The sequence below is a fragment of the Nicotiana tomentosiformis genome, chromosome 11 (assembly GCF_000390325.3).
Source record: "Nicotiana tomentosiformis chromosome 11, ASM39032v3, whole genome shotgun sequence".
NCBI lineage: Eukaryota > Viridiplantae > Streptophyta > Magnoliopsida > Solanales > Solanaceae > Nicotiana > Nicotiana tomentosiformis.
Window position 1 is genome coordinate 45,305,517 of NC_090822.1, and position 23,452 is coordinate 45,328,968.

The following is a 23,452-nucleotide window of genomic DNA, read 5'->3' on the forward strand; positions in this document are numbered from 1 at the left end:
GTTGGCGAGGAAGGGAATGCATTCGCGAAGCTTAGGAGGTCAGTACACTTAGAGAACGTGAGAGGGTGATTTTGTTCGTGTAGAAGGAAGGTCGGCTGAGGGGCACTGGAGGCCTAAGCCTTCGCGTTCACGTGGCAGGTCTCGCATTCGCGTAGTCATGTCCTAGCTGGGCATCGCGTTAGCGAAGAGTAATTTTAGCTGGAGGCGAAGCTGTGCTTCTCAAACGCGAGGCTTCTTCCGCATTCGTGAAGGGTGATCACCCGGGCAGAATATTAAAACCCAAATCGAAGGTTAGAGTTATTTTTCATATTTTGAGTTGTAGAGCTCGGTTTTGGGCAATTTTGGAGGGGATTTTCATGATTTGGATCGGGGTAAGTGTTTTTGACTCGGAAATATTTCATGATTCCATCTTTGTTTTTAGCATTTAATTAGTGAATTAAAGTAAAGAAATGGGTGATTTGTAGAAACTTTTCAAAAATGAAAAATGGAAGTTTGAAGGTCGATTTTAGGTCGGAATTGGATAATGATTGTATGGTTTAACTCGTTATTGAATGGGTGTTAGGATTTTGTAAGTTTGTCGGGTTCCGAGGTGCAACCTCGAGGTTGACTTTTTGATTTTCTTTAAAGATTGCAACTTTATTATCTAGAATAGTTTCCTATTGTTTCTATTTATAGTATTAAGTTATTTTGTCTAGATTCGAGCCGTCCAGAGTTGAATTTTCACGGAAAAGGCTTACTAGTGGGTTGATTTAGCTTGTTTGAGGTAAGTATCTTGCCTAACTTTGTGTGGGAGAAACTACCCCTTAGGAATTGGGTTGATTGTGCTATTTGTGTTATGTGAAAGCCTTGTACGCAAGGTGACGAGTGGGTACACGAGCTATATGTGGTATTTGACTGGTTTAGGCTATTTAGACTCTTTCCATACCTTTAATTGAATTGTTATAACATGTGACATCTTTCATTATTAATCTACTCTTACAATTGTTAATCTACTCTTACTTGCTTTAGTTGACGTTGTAGCACTTGTTCCACCTCTTGTTATATCTGCTCTGATATATTTTAGTAGAAGTTGTTATTTTCCTTATTCCCTTGTTACCTCTTTATTGCTAAATTACTCTTACTTGAGGTTGTTATTTCGTGGAATATCTTCTTGTTGAGTTATTGGTATTGAAGTTGTAAAAGTCGTTATCACATTGAGGTGAAGTTGTCAATTATTGAGCTATCTTTCCTTGTTGAGTATTCCTCATTCATCTTGTTGTTATTGTGATTATTGTATACATTATGATTGAGCCATGGCCTATTTGTTGTGGAAACATTAGTATTTTTGATATTTTGGCAAGTTGTAGTATATGGGCACTTGTGGTGCGAGTTGTGATTATATTGTGATATTGACACACATGCGGTAGTATAAGGATAGAGGTTGATACACACGCGGTGAGATAAGGTGGGCTTGATACGTGTGTTGCTAGTAAGGGAACTACTTGAAGCCACGCGGTGAGATAAGGTTGGCTAAAACGCGTATAGCTATTTCGGGAAAAATGATTTTCAAAACTAAATGTAAGGCTTATGCGGTGGTATAAGGAAAGATTGTGATTTAAAATGTGAAATATGGAAACGAGGCGGTACCTCGGTTGTGATTTCCTATTGTGCACACTATGTTAGGAAGGCTTATTGGTTGAATAGTTATTGTTGTTTCTTCATTGTCTTAATTGAAATTACCCATATTTATTTCCTTGATGTTTCATCATGTGTTTACTCTTTGTTACCTTTACTGCTTAAACTTTCGTTATTAGCATTATTGAACTGTTTACTTGTCATTTACTTCCTCGCTTTCCATATTTAGACTGTGCTATACTCTGTTAGTTCTCTTTTATCCTAGTGGGTTTCTTGACCTGGCCTCATTACTACTCTACCCAGGTTAGGCTTGATACTTCTTGGGTACCGTTGTGGGGTACTCATACTACGCTTCTGCACATTTTTATGCAGATCTAGGTACATCTGCTCGTGCCTGATACTAGTGATTGATTTGTTGCTTCTGGAGACTTCAAGGTATATTTGCTTAGCGTTCACATGCCTCAGTGTCACCTTTTGTTATCTTCTCATTACTGTTATTTCCTTTATCATATAGTGTTATAGTAAAGGTTTTAGAATATTCTGTAGAACTTATGACTCAGTTCCACTAGTTTTGGGAATTATGTTGTTGGCATTCTATTTTGGAAGTTAAGATGAGATTATCGATTTTATTTTATTATCTAAATCTTGATATTTATGTTAAGCTATTAATGAATGTTAGGCTTACCTAGTCTTAGAGATTGGGTGCCATCACGATATCCTAAGGTGGGGAATTGGGTTCGTGATAATTTGGTATCAAAGCTCTAAGTTCATAGGTGTTACGAGTCATAAGCAAGTTTAGTGGAGTCTTGCGGATCGATACGAGACGTCTATACATATCTTCGAGAGGCTACAGAACTTTTAGGAAAATTCCACTTCTTTGATTCCTTATGGTGCGAATTTGTTGATCTCAAAATGTGAGTTTTTGTCTTTCTATTCTCTTATAGATGGTGAGGACACGCACTGCTGGATCCGATGATCAGACACTTGCAGCCCCTTGCTAGAGTTACGAGAGGCCGGGGCTGGGGCAGAGGCCGAGGCCGAGGAGGGGCATATGGTGCAGCTAGAGTACCTACCCAAGCAGCGACCGAGGAGCCACCAATAGCTCTGGTTTGGGGGACATGCACCCGAGTCACCCGGTGTCACCCTTGCACTTCAGAAAACCTATCACAGTTTATGAGCTTGTTCGGCACTCTGGCTCAGACGGGATTGATTCCCATCGCACTAGCTACATCTCAGACCGGGGAAGGAGCCAAGAATGTAGAAAGTCAATACTCCAGAGCATGTAGGAGAAGGAGGATAGGGAGGCTAAGAAGTCTCATGGTTTTGGAGTATCTAATGGCTCCTACTTTGGGGCCAAGGTTCAGCATAGTAGAGGTCATTTTAGCCAACTAGTTTAGTCAGCACTTTAGATCTCACATAGTGCTCTAGCTAGCTATGGATTTTAGAGCACTTGCACTGGTCAATCATCCTTCAGTACACATTCTTCACGAGGTTCTTACAACGGTTATTCTATTCATCTAAGGCAAACTCACTTCCAGAAGCCACGTCCACAAAGAGGTTTTTATGAGTGTAGTGATACGAGGCATATCATGAGAGATTGTCCTAGATTTCTGATGAGTGACCTCAGTAGGGTACCTAGACTATGATTTTCGCTCCAGATGCTACACCACCTGCACAACCAGCTTGAGTTGGAGAATAGGCGGGTAGAAATCATCCTAGAAGGGAGGCTTGGCTCATTGTTATGCTATCCCTAGAAGGACTAAGGTAGTCGCATCAGATGCAGTCCTCACATGTATTGTTCAGGTCTATTATAGATATGCTTTAGTATTATTCAATATGGGTTCTACTTATTTGTATGTGTCATCCTACTTTACTTTATATTTGGATATGTCTCGTGCTTCTTTGGCTACTCCTGTTTATGTGTGTACACCCATGGGGATTCTATTGTGGTGGATCGTGTCTATTATTCTTGTGTGGTGACTACTGGGGTCTATGAGATGAAAGTTAATCTTTTGCTGCTTACTATGGTGGATTTTTATGTGATTTTGGGTATGGATTGGTTATCTATGTACCATGTTATACTTGACTGTCACGCTAAGACCGTGACGTTGGCTATACCAGGGTTTCCGAGTTTTGAATGGAGAAGTTCGCTTGGTCACATTCCTAGTAGGGTGTTTTCTTTTTTGAAGGCTCAACGGATGGTTGAGAAGGGATGCTTGAAGTACTTAGAATTTGTTAGAGATTCCAGTGCTGATACTTATATGGTTGATTCAGTCCCCGTGGTGAGAGAGTTTCCAAATGTGTTATCTGCAGACCTACTGGTCTTGCCACCCGATATGGATATTGAGTTTGGTAATGATTTGGCATCTGGAACTCAGACCATATCTATTCCACTGTATCGCATGGCTCCAGCAAAGTTGAAGGAATTAAAGGAACAGTTGCAAGAATTGTTAGATAAAAGTTTCATCAGGAAAAGTGTTTCACCTTGGGGTGCACCAATACTATTTGTGAAGAAGAAAGATGGTGCCATGAGAATGTCCATTGACTACAGGAAATTAAACAAGGTTACCATCAATAATAAGTATCCAATGTCGCACATTGATGATTTATTTGATCATCTTGAGTGTGCTAAGGTGTTTTCCAAGATTGACTTGAGATCGGGGTACCATCGGTTGAAGATTAGGGATTCGAACATTCCTAAGACGACTTTCAGGGCCCATTATGGGCATTATAAGTTCTTGGTGATGTCTTTTGGCTTGAGTAATGCCCCAGCAGCTTTCATGCATTTGATGAACAATGTGTTTTAGCTTTATGTGGTTTCTTTTGTCATTGTGTTCATTAATGATATCTTGGTATATTCCCATAGTAGGAAGGAGCACGAGCAGAATTTGCGTATGTTGCTTCAGGTTCTAAGGGAGAAGAAGTATATGACAAGTTCTCTAAGTGTGATTTCTGGTTGGATTCGGTGGTATTATTGGGCCACGTGGTGTCTGGTGATGGGATTAAGGTGGACCTGAAGAAGATTGAGATAGTTCAGAGTTGGCCCAAACCTTTGACACCCACGGAGATATGGAGTTTTCTAGGGTTGGCTGGTTACTATCATCTCTTTTGTGGAAGGTTTCATTTATATTGCAGCTCCATTGACTTAGTTGACTCAGAAGGGTGCTCCATTTAAGTAATCTAACGAACATGAGGAGAGCTTTTAGAAACTCAAGACTGCCTTGACTACAGCTCCAGTTTTGGTATTGCTTTCAGGATCAGGGTCATACACAGTTTATTCTGATGCTTCGCATGTGGGGCTTGGGTGTGTGTTGATGCAAGACGGTAGGGTTATTGCCTATGCTTCGCGTAAGTTGAAGCCCCATGAGAATAACTATCTGGTGCATGATTTGGAGTTAGCTATTGAAGGATTATGATATCACTATTTTCTATCATTCGGAGAAGGCCAATGTGGTTGCAGACGCCTTGAGTAGGAAGGCAGAGATCATGGTGAGTTTAGCCTTCATTCCAGGTGTGGAGAAACCTTTAGCTATGGATGTTTAGGCATTGGCCAATAGATTTTTGAGATTGGATATTTCGTACCCGAGCAGAATCCTTGCTTGTGATGTATCTCGGGCATCCTTGTATGAGTTTATCCTTAAGGACATGGTGTTATACGGTGATGCTAAGGAGGTGACTATCGGGGATGATGGTGTGTTGTGACTTCGAGTTGAATTTGTGTTCCTAATGGCGATGGCTTGAGAGAGTTGTTTCTTGAGGAGGCTCATAATTCGTGGTATTCCATCCATCCAAGTTCTACGAAGATGTATCATGACTTAAAGCAGCACTATCAGTGGAGGAGGATGAATGACACTGTTGGGCATGTTTCTAGGTGTTTGAAATGCCAACAGGTCAAGTATGAGCATCCAAATTTGGGTAGTTTGCTTTAGAAGATGGATATACCAGAGTGGAAATGGGAGCACACTACAATGGACATTTTGGTGGGAATTCCACGAACCTTGAGGAAGTTTGATGCCATTTGGGTCATTATGGATCGGTTGACCAAGTCAGCACATTTTATTCTGGTCATGACTTCCTACACTTCGGAGTAGTTGGAATACCCATTTCTATCATCTGAGACTGCGGCACTTCTTTTACATCACACTTTTGGAGATCCACTTAGGGTGAGCTGGACACACAGCTTGAGTTGAGTAATGCATTTCACCCTCAGACGGATGAGTTCTCCAAGCGGCCATTTAGATCTCGGAGGATATGTTGAGGGAATGCACGATTGATTTTGGAGAGCAATGGGACCAATTTCTACCTTTAGTGAAGTTTGTATATAACAACAGCTACTATTCGTGTATCCAGATGGCTTCGTATGAGTCATTATATGGAAGGCAATGTTATTCTCCGGTTAGTTAGTTCAAGCCTGGCTAGGCTAGGTTATTGGGAATAGACTTGGTTCGTGATGCTTTAGAGAAGGTGAAGTTAATTCAAGAGAGGCTTCGCACAACACAGTCTGGGCAGAAGTGTTATGCTGATAGGAGAGTCCTTTATGTGGCATTCATGTAGGGTAAGAAGGTTCTTATTTGAGTTCCACCTATGAAGTGCGTAATGAGGTTTTGGGAAGAAGGGCAATCTGAGCCCGAGGTTTATTGGTACTTTTGAGGTGTTGGTGAGAGTCGATGAGGTTTCTTATCGACATGCTTTACCTCCTATCCTTTCGGGAGTTCATCCGGTATTCAATGTTTTTATGCTCCAGAAGTATCATGAAGATAAGTCACATGTCTTGGAATAGCTGGTGGCTATTTTGTATAGGCAGGTTCGGAAGCTGAGGTTGAAAGATACTCCATCGGTGAAAGTCCAATGGAGAGGTCATCCAGTCGAGGAGGTGACTTGGGAGACTGAGCATGATATGCGGAGCAGAAACCCTCACCTTTTTGGCACTCCAAGTATGATTCTAAACTCGTTCAAGGACAAATGTTTGTTTAAGAGGGGAGAATGTAACAACCCAATCAGTCAGATTTTGTATTTAAGTCTCGTTTCCCCATTTGATGCTTCTTGTATTCTTGGTTATTGTTTTATGACTTGCGGGGATAGGTGGTTTGGTTCCGAGAAGTTTTGGAGTGAATTGGAACACTTAGTTCCTTTGTTGGAAGCTTAAGTTATAAAAGATGACCAAGATTTGGCTTTGTGTAAACGATCTCAGATTCATGTTTTGATGGTTCCAATAGGTTCGAATGGTAATTTTGGACTTAGGCGTATATTCGAATTTGGATTTGGAGGTTCTCTAGGATGTTTTGGCGCTATTTTTTGAAAGTTGGCAATTTGAAGGTTTGGAGAGTTCCTAAGTTTAACCGGGGGTTGACTTTGATGATATCGGATTTGGATATTTGTTCTGGAAGTTGAAATATGTTCTTTTTTTTTTATTTGGAACTTGTATGCCAAGTTTAGTTGTAATCGCAATTGGTTAGGCTTAAATCGGACGCTTGGTTTGAAGTTTAAAAGTTCTTAAACTTAAGAGAAGTCCAACTTGTATTTTGGATATTGATTTGTTAATGTGATGTTATCGTATGTATTTAGAGGCTTTGGATAGTGTTCATTGACTTGTTGGTATTACTGGACGGGGTCCCATATGGCTCGGGTGAATTTTGGACCACCCAGAGCATTTTGGAAGTTACAGATTTTTGCTTGTGTCAGGCCCTTCTTCGCGATCGCGCAAGGAGTATCACAATCGCGGAGGGCATTTTGGTGTTGGACAAGTTTGTTCTTCGCGTTTGCGACATTCGCATTGGGTTATGGCTGAGTGGTCTTCAGATTCCCGATAGGGAGGTCGCGTTCGCGTAGAGGTGAGGCAGCTGAGGGATTGACTAGAGCTTGGCCTTCACATTTGCGGGAGGGTGCTCGTGTTTGCGAAGACCTTGGGAGATTTTGCATCGCGTTCGCGAGGTAGGAGACGCATTCGTGAAGGGTTATTTGAGGCTGTTGCATTTTGTGCTTCACGAACACGAGGGAGTGGTTGCGTTCGCAAAGGCTATCGCTGGGCAGACACATTTAGTGTTATAATTTTGGGATTTTACCTATTCTCTTATATTTTGAACCCTAGACTTCGAGAGATGGAGATTTTGGAGTGAAATTTCACTACTACGTTGGAAGTAAGCAGTTTTCACTTGGATTTAGTTTTATATCTTGAATCTCCATGGATTTTTACACCTAAAACATTTTTAAAAGAAACATTTGGGGAGGGTTTGACTACAGCTTAAGAGACTAAAAATTTGGGATTTGGGTGTCAATCTGGACTCGGTTTTGGAATCTAATTATATATTTGAACTCGTGGGGTTATGAGTAGTCGGAATCTACCCCTTAACTCGGATTTTGACCGTGTGGGCCCGGGTTAATTTTTTTGTTTTTTGACGTTTGGAGATATGATTAAAGATCAAAGCTTTATTGTTTGAGGTTGTTTCCTATGGCTTTGTTTGACGTTATTGATCTATTTTTAGCTAGATTTGTCTGGTCGGAGGTGGTTTTTAAAAGAAAGGCAATTTTGGAGGGTTGATTTGGCCCATTTGAAGTCAGTATCTTGCCTAATCTTATGTGAGGGAATAACCCTTAGGATTGGACCTTATTTGTCTAATCGTAATGTATTTAAAATGACGTATATGCGAGTTGACGGGCGTATAGGCAGGTGCTATGCATAAAAAATTACCGTATTAGACTCTAGGCTTATTCTATACCTTAATTTGATTGTGTGCTCCCTGTGATACATGTGTAATCTTTTGTATGACTATGTGAGCGTAATCGTTCATGCTAGAGATCACGTTTTAGTATTATTATCTCCTAATTAGTCAAGATGGGCATTTGTGGAATCTTTGCTAAATTGATTTAGCCATAATCGTGTCTTATATCTTGAGCACGCATCCGCACTTTAATCTTGTTATGCTCTTTTGAACCTTATTGATGAATTGTGATATTATGTCTCTTGATGATACATTATTATCTTGAGTTTTCTTGATTATGGCACATATGGTTGGGGCGTATATTATTATTGTGATGATCTGTGGGTGTAAGAGTAGCATTCTTGTTGATTAAATATGGAGTATAAGGGAGGAATTCTTGTTGATGAAATATGTAGTATAAGGGTGGCATTCTTGATCATAAAATATGGAGTACAAGGGTGGCATACTTGTTGATAATATGTAGAGTACAAGGGTGGCATTCTTGTCGATGATCTGTGGATTATAAGAGTGGCATTCTTGATCATGAAAGTGAACTCTTTATCTCTGATCATGCATTTTACAAGATTTCACATTGCTTTTAACTTGCTACTCCATGCCTCTATTATTGATTGATAATTCTTTTGTCTAATACGATTTACTTGTGATGAGCTAATAACTCGTGTGTTGTTGAGTTGATGATACTACACCCTGTCATATTCTTGTTGCCAGTTTTTTAATATATTGTACAGGTTCTTTGACTAGTGAGTATCACAGGACTTAAACCTCGTCATTACTTCACCGAGGTTAGTCTTGATACTTATTGAGTACCTGTTGTCCCATACTCATACTTTGATATCTTTGAGAGGATTCAAGGTAGTGCTGCAAGGACGTCGCAGACCCTTGGAGTCTCTGTTTCTTCATTTCTTACTATTGTATTACTTTTAGATAGTATTGTACTTATTGAGACTCATTATGTATTCAGTTTAGAGCTCATGACTCTGTACTACTTGGTTTGAAGGTTGTATTGTCTATCGCCGTTTTGGCTTATGTTTATCACATATTCCACTATTTTTGTTAAATCAGACTTACCATATCATGTTCTGATAATTTAATATTTTTAATGTGATTGGCTTACCTAGTTTTGCAGGTTAGGTTCCTTCACGACCCTATTGGTAGGTTTCGGGTCGTGACAAAACACCCAGCTACACATAAGGGACTGTCAGGAGAATCTCCTATGCACACATGCTATGCTTCGAGGCTACGCATGCTTCAGGCTGGTTAAATGTGCTGAATTGGAAGAGAGAATAGAGAGAAAGGGTTAGAGTTTATGAATTGAAATTAAATCTTAGAGAGAAGGAGGAGCTCTTCCACTATGAATACACTTTAAGGTATGTATTTATGATACATCTATGATTGTACAACACCATTTAATACTTTATCATACATCAGTCATGGATCAAAAATCATAGGATTTTATCAAAATTTTAAGAATCTCTATAAAGAACTCAAGCTTAGGTTTTGAAGGTAAAAAGTAAAATCTCTATCCCATGTTATGAAGTATGGAATAGTTTTAGGGAATATTATGAAGTAGGAATCACTACTTGAAGATGACTAATACTAGTTCATGAATTGGGAATGTATGAACTAGAGTTCCAAGAAAGAAGAAGGTGAATAATGAAATTGTAAATCTAGTTAAGATGTTTGGTAATTCTAATGACTTTAATAGATTAATTTTTGTTAAGTGTTGAATGGTAAAATATGAATTAGGATCTAGAATTCGAGAATGGAACTGATTAAGGGCAAAATTGGACCATATGGGTGAATTGGGCTTGTTGAAGACTTGTAACCATATTGTGAGCCTTAAATGAGTATTGATGGACATCTTTGAATTTTATGACTTATATGGAATATATAATCATAGATATCAACTTATTGGTTACGTTTGGACATTCTAGTCAATGATGGCATGCCCTTAGAGAATTGAGAGCTTGCGATTGGTATTAAAGCGAGAGCGAGGTAAGTTGATTAAGGCTTACTATTCTTGAGGGGTTTCTCTAAAGGCATGGTTTAAGTCAATACGTGAGATTAATTATAAATGTGTATCCATACTTATGGAGAAATGTGGAAAAGAATTTTACCGTGGGTTTCTAAGTTGTGTTGCACATGAAGTATTATGTTATTTTATAAAAATCAAAATTTTAAAAACTTATTGTCAAAATAATACTTGAGAAAATGTTATAACTTTTATTAAAACTTAGGTATTGATGAGAGTATAATATATTTGAGTGATAAATTTAAATTTTCATGAAAATGTATGTTTTTCTGAAACTTGATAAATGGAATAACACTAGTTGTATCTTTAAAAGATTGATATTAAATTGCTAAAACTTTAATATAAAAAAAGTTATTTATTTGATTTTGTTCCAATTGTTTGGTTTTGCATATGAAAATCATGATTTGATAAAAATAGATCCTTTGAGGCTATTAGGCTATGAATCTATTTTTGATGTATTAAATATTATTAGAGTTGTATACGGGTAAAACCGGGCTCATGGCGCACCCCAGCTTCCGACAGGTTAAACAAAGCTCGAGACATGATGGGGAGGCACCAGAATCAAGGCAAGGGTCTCACCGAGTTAGAGTCCGGGAGCATGACGCCTGCCCTCGAGAATATCAGGGTCATAAACCGGGATCGGTCCACATCCCAAAACACTTTGGAGAGCATTATCAGGCAACCAAGAACGACCAACAGAAGGCCGTAATATTCGCGACCGGTCGGGTATCACGACACGTATCAATGGATAACCGGCAATCAGTTAAACATAAGATTTTTTTACCTTTTACAGAATGGTACCTAGAGTAGGATTCCCCTAATATAAAAGGGGGGTCTAACTATTCATTAAACACGTTGTAACACACATTCAAAGCAATATACTAGTATTTTCACTGTCATTGAAAGCTCTTTTTTTTGTTCATTTGTACTGGCCATTCTGAGCTCGGATCGGGGGTGAATATTTCACTAAGGTTGGAATCATCCTCCTCACGTAGTTTGAATTTACTATATCTTTATTTGTTCAATCTAACTCAATTTATCGTTTTGTATCAAATTAATCCGCGTATCCTTAAAATCACTTATAAATTGAATTGTTATCTATTTTTTAGGATAAACAGTTTGGCGCCCACTGTGGGGCTAAGGATAATAGTGGCAATTTGATATAAATTTCCCTAACGAACCCTATTTTACACTTGTTCTTTGAAGTGTCTTTAATTTCAGGCCAAAGTTCAAAATATTGAACTCCCAATCTGCACCTCTAAATGTGGATGCTGAGTCTGGTTACCACGGCAAGAACAACAATGTGGTACCCAGCAACGAGGTGCCACCTTCCGATCCCATCTGAGTTTCGGTCATGGACCCGAGCAACACTAAATCACATGCGGCCATCAATGTGAATCTGCCTACCAATCCTGAGAACAACGTCCGCGGGGGAGTCCGATCGGCAGCCCAAAATACACACGACGGTGAAGGTGATGGGATCAAATTGCAAATGATCTTTGAAATGCTACAGGCCCAACAGGCAGCTATAGCCCAGCTGCAGAACAAAAGTTGCGCCCGGGAAACAACTCACAAAAACGAACAAATCACGGAGAGATCGAGTGAAGCTGAACCTGGGACTAACCCCGAAATCATAAAAAATGCTTGAGGAACTGACAATATGGGTAGAATCGGGAGAAAATAAAATCGAAGATAACGACAAAAAGATGAAAACTTACAATTCCAGGGTCGACCAAATCCCAGAAGCCCCACCGATATTGAAGGGCCTAGATTCCAAGAAGTTTGTGCAGAAACCTTTCCCTCCGAGCGCAGCTTCGAAGCCAATCCCAAATAAGTTCCGGATGCGCGAAATTCCTAAGTACAACGGAACAACCGACCCAAATGAGCATGTGACCTCCTACACGTGCGCCATCAAAGGGAACGACTTGGAGGATGACGAGATCAAGTATGTCCTGCTGAAAAAGTTCAGGGAAACTTTGTCAAAGGGAGCTATGATATGGTTTCACAACTTACCCCCTAATTCTATTGACTCGTTTGCTATGCTTGCAGACTCCTTCGTGAAAGCACATGCCGGGGCCATCAAGGTCGAGACTAGGAAGTCAGACCTTTTCAAAGTAAAACAGAGAGATAATGAGATGCTCGGGGAATTCGTGTCCCGATTTGAAATGGAATGAATGGACTTGCCTATGGTCACAGATGATTGGGCCATTTAAGCCTTCACTCAAGGACTCAATAATCAAAGCTCATTGGCTTCACAGCAGTTGAAGCAAAATCTGATAGAATATGTGGTTGTAACTTGGGCCGACGTATGTAATCGGTATCAATCAAAAATTAGGGTCGAAGACAATCATCTTGGGGCCCCTTCCAGGTCAGTTTATCCCATCAGAGCTATTGATAGATCCAAAAGAGACATTGATCATGAACCATGATCAAATAGGGACCGGTATCAACCATACAACGGAGACCGAAGAGTTAATAGATCTGGATGAAACCCCATAAGAAGTGAAAGGACAAGCGATCGAGTTCAAAATAATCGGGGACTCATGAGCAATAGCGGTTTTGACAGGCCCATCGGGCCTAAGGAAGCGCCAAAGTTATCGGAATACACTTCAATGTCGATGTTACTGCCATCGTATCTGCAATCGGACGCATCAAAGACACCAAGTGGCTTCCAATCCGATCCGATCCCAAAGGGAACCCAACCTAATATGTAAATATCACGGCACTCATGGCCACAGAACGGAAGATTGCCGATAATTGAGAGAGGAAGTAGCCCGGTTATTCAACAACGGACATCTCCGAGAATTCCTGAGTCCCCAGGAATCTAATAAGCCGATCGAGTAGGAGGAACCTCAGCACGCCATTAACATGATCATCAGTGGGGTCGACGTCTCCCAGGGGATGATGTTAAAGCGGACCAAAGTGTCCATCACTAGAGAAAAATGGACTCGAGATTATGTGCCAGAAGGAACCTTGTATTTCAACGATGAGGACGCTGAAGGCATCATGCAACCACACAATGATGCACTAGTAATATCTGTACTCATAAATAAATTTCGAGTTAAACGCGTGTTATTTGATCTAGGTAGAGAGGCCAATATCATTAGATCGAGAGTAGTAGAGCAGCTGGGTCTGCAAGATCAGATTGTGCCAGCAGTCCGAGTTCTAAACGGATTCAATATGGCGTGCGAGACCACTAAAGGGGAGATAACACTACCGGTGAACACTGTCGGAACCATTCAGGAAGCAAAATTCTATGTCATCGAAGGAGATATGAGATACAACGCTCTATTCGGGAGGCCTTGGATTCACAACATGAGGGCAGTACCCTCGACAATGCACCAGGTGTTGAAATTCCCAATGTTAGGAGGGATTAAAACAATTTACGGAGAATAATCGATCGCAAAGGAGATGTTCGCGGTCATCGAGATGGTCTCGATATCTGCACTTTCTACACAAAAGGATCCGAGTTCGGTCGCCAAGGGAGGTACCAAATAGTAATCGCCGACACCGACACTGGCCAAACTGGAGAAGCAGGGGACGAATGAGGACGATGACTATAGAGTTCCCAGATCCTTCATAGTCCACGATGATTCCGACGCCACCAAATCAATGGTCGAAGAACTGGAACAAGTCATATTGATCGAGCACCTGCCCGATCGTAAGGTATACCTGGGCACGGTATTAAATCTCGAGCTCAGGAAAAAACTCATTAAATTCCTTATGGCTAACACAGATTGTTTCGCTTGGTCCCACCTCGACATGACAGGGATCTTGTAGGAGATAACTACCCATAAGTTGAGCTTGGATCCGAAGTTCCACCCAGTCAAACAGAAAAAGAGGCCTCAGTACGAATTCAAGAATGCATTCATCAAAGACAAGGTATCTAAACTCCTTAAAATAGGGTCCATCCGGGAGGTTAAATACCCAGATTAGTTAGTAAAGGTAGTGGTAGTCCCTAAAAAGGTAATAAATTAAGAATGTGTATAGACTATAAAGACTTGAATAAGGCATTCCCCAAGGGATCTTTTCCTCTGCCCAACATCGACTGCATGATCGATGCGATGGCCGGCCACAAGATCCTCAACTTTCTCGATGCCTATTACGGGTACAACCAAATTCGGACGGACCCGGGTGACCAGGAAAAAATGTCCTTCATCACTAAGTACGGTACCTACTGTTATAACGTAATGCCATTCGGACTAAAAAATGCTAGTGCCACTTACCAATGCCTAGGAAATCGAATGTTCAATGAACAAATAGGAAAATCAATGGAGGTTTACATTGACGATATGTTAGTTAAGTCCATGTGAGCAGAGGACCATTTGAAATATTTGTAGGAAACCTTCAACATGTTGAAGAAATACAATATAAAGCTAAACCCGGAGAAATGCTTGTTCGGAGTCGGGTCCGGAAAATTTCTCGTGTTCATGGTGTATAACTGGGGAATCGAGATCAACCACGATAAAATCTAGGCCATAGAGGACATCACCGTGGTGGACAATGTCAAGGTCGTTCAAAGGTTAACCGGGCGCATAGCCGCGTTAGGCCAATTCATTTCAAGGTCCTCCGACAAGAGCCATTGGTTCTTCTCGCTATTGAAGAAGAATAATAATTTCTCGTGGACCTCAGAGTGTCAACAAGCCTCGGAAGAACTCAAGCGGTACCTTTCAATCCCGTCTTTGCTCCATACTCCGAAGGCAGATGAACAGTTGTACATGTACATGGCGGTATCCGAGATAGCGGTAAGTGGAGTCCTAGTACGAGAAGAAGAAGGTACACAATTTCCGATCTACTATGTTAGCAGGACTCTAGGCGAGGCCGAAACTAGGTATCCTCACCTAGAAAAATTGGCGCTCGCTTTGCTAAGCGCCTCTAGGAAGTTAAAACCATATTTTCAATGCCATCCCATGTGTCGTGACTACTTACCCATTGAGGAACATAATGCATAAGCCCAAACTCTCAGAATGATTGGCCAAATAGGCCGTTGAAATCAGCGGATACGATATCGAATATCGACCCCGAACAGCCATCAAATCTCAAATATTGGCGGACTTTGTGGCCGACTTTACTCCGACCCTAATTCCTGAGATCGAGAAGGAGTTGTTGTTGAACTCGGAGACCTCCTCCAGAATCTGGACCCTCTTTACGGACGGTGCCTTGAATGCAAAGGGGTGTGGGCTTGGCATCGTGTTGAAGCCATCGACGGGTAATGTAGTTATACAATCTATTAGAACGGTAAAATGGACTAACAACGAGACAATCTATTAGAACTGTAAAATTGACTAACAATGAAGCTGAGTATGAGGCCATGATTGCAGGTCTTGAACTGGCTAAAAGCCTGGGGGCTAAGGTGATCGAAGCTAAGTGCGATTCCATCCTCGTGGTGAACTAGGTCAATGGAACATTCAAAGTCAAAGAAGAACGGATGCGAAGGTACTTGGATAAGCTACAGGTGACGTTACATCAGTTCAAGGAATGGACCTTGCAACATGTACCTCGGGATCAAAACAGCGAGGCTGATGCTCTTGCTAACTTAGGATCATCGATGGACGATGATGAATTCAACTCGGGAATGGTCGTACAACTCATGAATTCGGTAGTGGAAGAAGGTCACACCTAGATAAATTCGACAAGCTTAACCTGGGACTGGAGAAACAAATATATAGATTACCTGAAGATCGAAAAACTACCCTCGGATCCTAAAGAATTAAGAGCTATGCATACAAAGGCGTCCCGATTTAGCTTGTTCGAAGATGGTACCCTATTCAGGAGAACATTCGATGGCCCACCCGCCATATGTCTAGGAACGGGAGATACCGAGTATGTTTTGAGGGAAGTCCACAAAGGCACCTGCGAAAATCATTCGGGCACTGAATCGTTGGTTCGGAAGATAATCAAAGCCGGCTACTACTAGATTGACATGGAAAAAGACGCGAAGGAGTTTGTGCGAAAATGCGACGGATGTCAGAGGCATGCCTTGATGATTCATCAGCCTGGGGAACTACTACATTCAGTGTTGTCACCCTGGCCATTCATGAAATGGGGAATGGACATTGTCGGCCCCCTGCCATGGGCACCCGGTAAGGCTCAATTTATATTATTTATGACTGACTATTTTTCTAAATGGGTGGAAGCCCAGGCATTTGTGAAAGTCAGGGACAAGAAAGTTATTGATTACATTTGGGACAACATAATATGTCGGTTTGGAATGCCGGCCGAGATCATGTGCAACAATGGGAAGCAGTACATCGGCAGCAAAGTAAGCAAGTTTTTCGTGGACTATAGGATCAAAAAGATCCTATCAAAACCCTATCACCCTAGTGGGAACGGGCAAGCAGAGTCCACGAACAAAACCAAACTTCAAAGCCTCAAAAAGAGGTTGACCGATGCCAAAGGAAAATGGAAGGAAATTTTGCCCGAAGTCCTATGGGCATATCGTACGACCTCAAAATCCAGCACTGGAGCCACCCTATTTTTGTTGGTCTATGGTGCCGTGCCGAAGCTCTAATACTGGTCGAAGTAGGGGAACCGAGTCTCAGGTTCCGATACGCGACCGAAGCGTCAAACAACGAGGCCATGAGTACGAGCTTGGAACTGTTAGACGAGAGATGCGAGGCTGCCCTAGTTCGGTTGGCTGCCCAAAAGCAACGGATCTAGAGGTATTACAATCGAAGAGCCAACCTCCGATATTTCAATGTCAGGGACTTGGTGTTGAGGAAGGTGACACTAAATACCCAAAACCTGAATAAAGGGAAGCTAGGACCGAATTGGGAAGGTCTATATTGAGTTATCGAGATCACCGACAAAGGATCATACAAACTCGAAGCAATGAACGGTGAGCGACTACAGAACAACTAGAACATAACCCACTTGAAATGATACTAGTACTAAGGTACGACCTCATTCATTTCTTTTATTTACATACATTACGGATTGGACTAAAACTTGCAGATAATGGTCAAGGAACGATGCAACTTTTAGGCCTGAAAGCATGCGTGACACTCTTTTTCCCTTGAACCGGTTTTGTCTCAAATGGGTTGTAAGGTTTTTAATTAGGCAACAGTGGGTTGTGCTAAATTAGAATTGAAGACCGGCTATGGATCGAAGTCAAGGATCACATCGAGAGTATCCAAGCCTTCTCTATGATCGGCCTCGAATACTGGGGGCCATCACCCTCGGATAATATTTTAGCAAGGATAGAAACTTTATGCTCGAACAGTCTGGGCTCGGTGGATAGGATTTATTGTAAGGGCCAAACGGTCAAATGAACCGTGCCCATATAGACCACTCAGGCCATAGCACGAAGCTTGTACACATTTGCAACATTGTATGTTGTGCACAGAAATGAAAGAAAGTTTCTATCTTACAGATAAATATTTTGTCACTTAAAAACTACTACATTTTTGTTCCTTAAAGACATCGAGCCCAAGGGCCACCCCTATCCAGATCCAACGGATCACCCTTACTCGGGGACTGTCGTCCAAGGCAATCTCAAACGGCTCGGGCTATCGAAGCTCGGTGGCACAAAACCTATTAGACAGTGCCCGAACTTTAAAGGCTACAGCCATCCCTACTCAGGGACTGTTGTCCTGGGCAAGACCGGATGGCTCGGGTATCGAAGCCCGGGGTAATAAGCCCATTGGGCAACACCCTAACTTAAAAGGCTATGGCCGTGCTAGAACGGCTCGGAGACGTCTGAGATCCGTAACCAAAACATAAGGCCTTCAAAATTTCTAAATAGGTTCAAAGGCTACCCTCGGCAAAATTATAACCTAAAAAATTCTAAGTAAGCACTATAGGGAAAGCTTCTGGTCATTTCAAGCCCTAGTGAGTCTTAACCGAAATCACATCAAAAATGAGCCTTGTTCGAACCTCCGAACAAGACCGTATTATTGTGTGCTAAGGCATTTGAGATCTTTGCAATCGTAAAGAAAAAGCACAAAAGGAACAAACTTAAAAATTGTCAGAGGGAAAAAAGAGCCTTGTATATATACATAAATCTTTAAGAAGGCCAAACGGCCTCAACAAAAAATACCAAAGTACAAAAATGAAGAAAAATCTACAAGGCACCTAAGAAGCCTGATCTTCGCCAGAGCCCGCTTCGCCGGAGCCTGCCTCATCACCGAGGCCATCAGGGTCTTCTCCATCCTCGAATCTGCCTGAACCCTCAAAATCTTCCTCGTCCTCGGGGTACGCCAACTTCTTGGCCTCAGCCTTGAGCTTCTTAGAATTTTCGATCTCGGACGATAAATTGAAGCCCCAGGCATGAAATTCCTCGAGAGCCTCCTTCGGGACTGCCACTTTACATATTTTACAATGGCTTTCAGGTGGTATTTGGCTGCCTCGACATTAGCTTTGTACAGGGCCACTATCTCTTCAGCATCGGCCCTGGTTATTTTCGCAACTGACTTGGCTGCTTCAAGCTCCTTGGCGAGGGTATCCCGTGCAGCAACGGCCGAGCCCAGTTGAGACTGAAGGTCTTTGATTTTTTGGGACAGGGCCTCAGCTTTCTCCCTCATCGCTCGAAGTTGGGCCTCCGCCGAGGCCAGCTGCTCTCGGGCAGTCTCCTTTTCTGAAGCCAATTAGTCCATTTTGCACTTCCACTCTTCGACCATGGCCTTGACCTCATCCATCTCGCCCCGGAGTTGGTCGACCCGATCAACCTTCTGCTGGACCGGCGGATTCTAACCGTTAGTAACTATGTCTAGCTCTTCATCACTAACTTCAAATATTTTTACCTATTCCACCAGGTCGGCGTGTTCTTTCTGAGCTGCGTCTAACTCGGCTCGAAGGCTCTTGACTTCTCCTTCACTTTGCTCGTTGAGAAGCTTATACATGTCTCTCTTCTCAACAAGGTCTTTGACTTCGGCCTCAAGTTGGCTCAACTCATCCCGGTATCAGAGGAAGGTTTCATGGTGGAGCACCGAGGCCTACAAATATGAGAAGAGATATTAGAATTATCAAGAACTAAAGTTGAAAAATAAAAAAGTTGGGTAACACCTTACCCGGTTCAGCGCCTGTTATGCTTTGTTGAATAGGCATGGCACATCTACCTCATTCATTTTTGCCTAGTTTTCATCGGTTACCAGCACTGGAGGTAGCTAGCTACCTCGACGGGGATAGAAAGAACTCGGGCATCCTTCTAGGCGGTGATGATGATTGATCGCTTCCGTCCAGGATTCGTGCTCGGAGCAGAAAACCGGTTGATCAACCTCGGGTTCGGCCTGCCAACCTCTGAGAATGGACTTTTCCTCCGCACCTCTAAGTCACCTAATCCGGTGAAGTCCTCCAATGTGGATGAGTCTACACCATCAAAGAAGCATCAGAGGGGATCACCCGCTCCATGGACCCCCTCATTAGATCGCTCCTTCATCGTTCGGGATTCATCAAACATCGATTCTATGAACGAAGGCGATCCCAAAATATCTATAACGCCGGGCGGGGCAGATCTGGCATCTCGAGAGTTTTTGGCCCTCACTTCGGCATCAGCCTCACAAACTTGAGGGGAATTAGCTTCCGTTATTTCCCTCTCGGCTTCCATCCATTCCTCGAGGACAGACGTTTTGTGGGCCACAAAGAGTTTATCCTCCTCGGTCTCATCCCTGAGCCGAAGGAGTGAGTCCAAGTCAAGCACTCTAGAGCTGGAGGTTTCCTTTAGCTTACGAACCAGCCTCCTTCTCGGTACTTCTTTCTCCTAGCTCGGGGAACTCAGGGCCCTCCTCCTTTTCATCTCCCGTGCTATGGCTCCGAGCTGCCCCGAAGTAGAGAGATCAGCGGGCTGATCCTCACCCTCTACCAAGGGCTTGAGATCGATGGTCTTGGATAATCCTGCAGAAAGGGCAGAGTCAATGAGGAAATAAGTGTTGAAAAGGAACGTCTAGAACTGCTTATTCGGAGAGAAAGATCTTATCATGAGAACAGGCTTCCCAGTGGCCCTTAGAGAGCTCGCGCCATGAGTGTTCGGCATAAGGCATCTACGAACAAATGCCATTGATCCACACCTTGAGCCGAGGGATGGCGTTTGGAACTCGAGCAAGGGTTGCACCACAAAAAACATAGGTGAGAAAAGGGAAGATAAAACATAAAATTTACGCTCGGAAAGAGGTGTACTTACGTGATACATTCCACTTCTTGGGAAACGACCTCCACTCAGCGGGTATCGGGTCGGCGGTATTTACCTGGATGAAGCGTCCTTGCCAACCCCGATCCCGGTCCTCGTCGATGCTTGAGAATGGGGCTTTGCTGGCCCAACGTACAAGCTTTATCATGCCCCTCCCCCCGGAAGATTCGGGGACTGTATAAGAGGAACAGAAGATCGATGGTGAACGTGCACGAATCAATTTTATTCACAAAAAATCGAAGGAGGATCACGATCCTCCATAGTGATGGGTGAGTTTGCCCGAGGCACATGTCGTACCTCCTGCAAAAGTACAAGATGACCGCATCTACCGGGCCCAATGTAAAGGGTTAAGTGTAAGCACTTAGATATCCCTCAACATGTGTAGTGATATCGTCATCATGCCCAAGAATCACTGCGTCCTTATCCATCCAGCCATAGTCCTTTCGAACAGTAGGAAGAATGGCCTCAGTGATGGAGTAGATGTACCGAAACTCCGCCTCGCACCGGCCTTGAACAGAAGAAGGTTTTTCAACCTTGAAGTCATCATTGACCGAACATCCCCTGGGGAAGAACATTCTCAAGGGGGCTCGGGTTCTGATTCATCAGCGGCCACACTCGAAGTGGACTTCTCGAGAACGACCACATCAGGGGCGGTCTCCTCGGCCTCAGTGGTCAGCCATGAAGAAGAAGGAGCATTTGTTTTGGGAACGAATTTGGAGGTTTTGGTCATTATTACCTAGAAATGCTTGAAAAAGGTACGGGAATGGTTCAAGGTTGAAAGCTCAAATATGTTGGCTTGAATAGAAAATGGGTGAAAATATTGCAAAGTACTGAGGAATCTTGAGTAACGTAGGTAAAAATGCTAGAGTATAAAAGAGGCTACTGAATTTCTAAAGCACGAGGGTAGAGGTTTGGACGTAAAGTAAAAAATGAACAAAGTAGGGGATATTTATAGGGGGCTCGCGATGTTTCTCATCTAGGAACAGCCAACCGACGTCTGGCACGCATTTGAAGTCATAATGACATGACTGACGAGATGTTACGGGTTTTTTTTTCACTTCTGTCATGGCGTATTAAGGAAGGAATCAAAGAGCTCATGTCATTTCTCGTCAAAATTACTCTCCGACAAATGAGAGGACTATCTGTATACGGTTAAAATAGGGCTCATGGCACACCCCAACTTCCGACAGGGTAAACAAAGCTCGAGACATGATGATGAGGCACCGGAATCAAGGCAAGGGTCTCACCGAGTTAGAGTCTGGGGGCATGATGCCTGCCCTCGAGAATATCGGGGTCATAATCCAGGATCATTCCATATCCCAAAAGACTTTGGAGAGCATTTTCAGGTGATGGTAGGCTATAATCTCATGTTTTAGTCGATTATTACACTCTAATTTACTGCACTTTAATTGAGTTGGAGCTTTAATCGCTAGTGTTTTGCACTAATTGTGTGTTTTATGCCTTGTAGGAGTGATTCCAAGCTATGTAGATGTTATAGAATGAATTCAAGTAATTTGGAGCTTTGAAGTCTGAGTAAAAGCCCAAGGAATTAAGCCGGTATCATTTTCGGGGATCAACGGATGATAGTTAAGAACGAACGAAGAATCGAGTAGACATCTTGCGCAGTGTCCAGTAAAATGTATATAACATATCGCTCAAAGATCTGTTTGGGCTCTACAATATATCATTAGAAAGCTATTTATAAGGGCTACAACTTTTATGTTTTACGTCATTTTAAATTCCTAACAGAACAGTGTAAAAAGTGCACGGCAAGTGAGCAGTCGTGCAATGGCCGCGCATATGGGGTAGAACAGTGTGAAAAGTGCGCGGGCACACTTCCAGGTGCGCGGCCGCGCACGTCCAACTCCGAAAAAGTGTCCTATTTCGCATAGAAGAAGGTGTATTTGTTTGGGCCCGACCCTACTTGGTATATATACATGGAAAAATGGTGTTTTGAGGACTTTTGACCTAATTTAGACCTAAGGAACCTAAGGAGAAGAGGGAGAAGCAAGAGCACAAGGATTTCACCATTCATCCTCACTCAAGACAAGGGTTTGGATGTTTTATGTTTTCCTTTGACTTAAACTTAATTGTGATGAATTTCTCCATATCCATGGAGTAACTCTTCCTTAGGGATTGATGGATTTGGTGTTTTGAGAATTGTTTGTGGATATTAACTCTACTTTATGTATCGAAGCATTTTCTGTGTTTTTATTGTTACATATATATTCACTTGTTTATGTAATAGAAAGAGGCATAATTTGTGATATTTTGGATTATCTTATTGGTTGAATTCATTTATTCTTGTTAGTAATCAAAAGAGGCTAGTTGAATTAATGTTTAGACCTAGTTAGGAGGATAATCGAAAGAGGTTCTCCTAAGAATCAATCCACTACGAATTTTTGCATATCTTCACCAAGCTTAACTTAGTTCATATCGTAAGGTTGAGACTTAATCGATAGAGGAGTTTCTACTGAATGTTTGAACATAATAGAGTGAATTCGAGAGACTCACTTGAACCATAAAAGTGAAGTAACTAGAGTTAATTCCCAAACAAGTATCTTACACATATTCAATCAGCCCCTATTTTCTCCCTTTGATATCTTCTTGCTTACTCTTGTTGCGATTGTCATTAGCCAATAGCTTAGACTTTTAGTAAATTTTAGTTTTAAATCACACAACTCTAAATTGTTGATTATCTTGGATATCAATTAAAACTAGAAGCTACGAAAACACTGTTTAAATCCAATCCCTGTGAATATGATATTTTCTATACTATATTCGACTAGCGAGCATAATTTTGTATTGTGTTTTTAGCTCCTTAAATTTTGGCGTCGTTGCCGAGGATTGGCAATCAATAGTGTTGGAAATAGTTTGTAGTGCTAATTCAGGAATTTTTCTTTTTATTTTGTTTTTCTCTTTTTACGTTTGGTGTTCCTTCACTGTGCGCATGCTACAGGTTAG